Here is a 2,380-nt window from a genome sequence, read left to right as displayed (position 1 = left end):
GTGTACCGTCCGGATATCCTTCAGTGGATACCAAAGAATTTAGCATCCCTCAGTAGATGCTACCCAAGAATTGTTCACAAAATTCCAAAAAGTACAAGTTCCAACAAAGAATAAAACAAAAGCCGAAAAAAAAATTGTTCATAAAAATACAAAATTTTATTTCCAACAAGTTCAGCTCTTCTTCTTCACATTGGGATCTTCATCATCCAACCAGCTCACTTTTCTTCGGTCCACCTTCTTGGTCACTTTTGAATATGGTCTTTGAATCTCCACCGTTCCTTTTTCCTTCAGCTCCTTTAGCATCCATTCCTTTCTCTTAAATCTCACCTTGCTCCCTCGTAGGAGTGGATCTTCTTTTGCTTTTGGATGAACGGTTCTTCTCCCTTTATTTTCAGGCACCTGCAAAACACAACAACTGTCAAAATAATCATCACCTGTTATGCTCTCTTCTTGTTCTTCATTCAACTCTGGCTTCTCAAATGTTTTTCTTTTCATTGTCTTAATCTCATCCCCTTCATGACCAGTATAGAGAAATAGATAATTCAAATCTCTCATCATTATTCTTCCATTATGAACATCAATAAACATCTTTGATGTTGCCATGAAGGGTCGCCCCAAAATCACAGGATGCTCATCCTCGGTTTTAACATCCATAACAATGAAATCTGCTAAAAACTCAAGACAGTCTGCTCGCACAACAACATCTTCCACCATTCCCACTGGCCTTTTTTTAGAACCGTCTGCCATAGTTATAGTCAAGTTAGAGGGTTTCAACACAAGTCCACCGATTTCCTTTAAAAGTTCTGTGGGTATTAAGTTGATGCTGGATCCAGAATCTATCATACCTTCCCCATCCCAATCATTCAGGGAACATAATAGTGTTAAACACCCTGGATCTTTAGCCTTGGGAGGATAATTACTCTTTTGTGGGTGAACAACAGGATCCTCTTCTTCATCAGTAAGCTCCATTTTATCCTCCTTGTTACTTTTGATTCTTTCTGAATGGGGAGGAATCTGCTTATTTTCTAAAGGTAACACCGCCACTTCACCAACTTCTTTTTCCTTGTAATCTTCCTCTCCTTCATCTTCACTACTCATGGGTTCAAAGAATTCATCCATTAACATCTCCTCTTCCTCACTGTTCACAACCTGGAAGGGTTCAATGTCTTCCTCCCAACCATCATGACTGTCTGCGTCCCAACCAGTCTGGCTTGTCATAATCTTGCATTCCCTCTTAGGGTTAGCCTCAATGCTGGCCCTAAACTTGTTTTTCTCTATAATTTCTATCCTTGTTGTCAGCTGCCCAATCTGTGACTCCAGTGATTTAAAGCTGGCCTGATTGTTATTCACTTGCTGCTCATATCTTTTGTAGAAGTCATCAAATCGAGTACTCAGGGCCTTGACAGACTTAGTCAAATTACTTACTTGCTGCCACAAAGGTAACGGTTGTTGCTGCCGGACATTTCCTCCTTGTCCCGAAGAAGCATTCTGGCTTTGCCCAATACTTGGATGATTTTTCCAACCTTGGTTAGAACCACCTTGGTTGAAATTTCCCTGTTTGTACGGAAATTGAGCCCCCAATATAATTCACGTCCTGTTGCATTTCCTCTGTAAAAGCACATTGACCATTAATATGGTCACCACCGCACAAATCGCATAATTGTTGTGCCTGGGAAATATTTTTGAGCCCCCGAGGAAGTTCAGAAACAACCTTTAGCAACTTGTCCAATTTCTGACTGAGGAGGTGATTTTGTGCTGCTACTGCGTCTTCAGTGGGAAGATGTAAAAGTCCTCCTTTTTGCGTGCCTCTTTCATTCTACGACACTTCATTGAGAGCCATCTCTTCAATTAAGTTGTACGCCTCATCCTCTGTCTTTCTATTAATACTGCCTCCAGTTGAGGCATCTATCATCATTTTAGACTGAGTGCGCAAACCTCCAAGGAACGCTAGCAAGTATGAAGCTTTGTCAAACCCATGAACTGGGGTTGCTCTCAACAATCCTTTGAATCTATCCCATGCTTGCCCCAATGTTTCTTCGATTCCTTGTTTGAAAGAAGAGATTTCTAACTTCCCCTGATTGATCTTTGGTGGTGGGAAGAATTTAGTAATAAACTGTTGGACCACTGCTTCCCACGTCCTGAACGTTCCTTCCGGGAAAGAATTCAACCAGTCTTTCGCATTTCCTCCCAGTGAGAAAGGAAACAAGCTAAGTCTGATTCTTTCGTCCGTCACTCTAGTTATCTTCACTGTGTTGCAAATTTCTCCAAAGACTGTCAAATGCTTGTAAGGATTTTCATTTGACAACCCATGGAATTGGTTGTTCTAGACTAACTGGATAAGTGTCGGACTCATCACCATGCTGGTTGTATTGTCTGTTGG

This window comes from Vigna radiata, chromosome 6, assembly GCF_000741045.1.
Source record: "Vigna radiata var. radiata cultivar VC1973A chromosome 6, Vradiata_ver6, whole genome shotgun sequence".
Taxonomy (NCBI): Eukaryota; Viridiplantae; Streptophyta; class Magnoliopsida; order Fabales; family Fabaceae; genus Vigna; species Vigna radiata.
The sequence above is the reverse complement of the archived record's forward strand: the minus strand, read 5'-3'. Positions refer to the sequence as shown.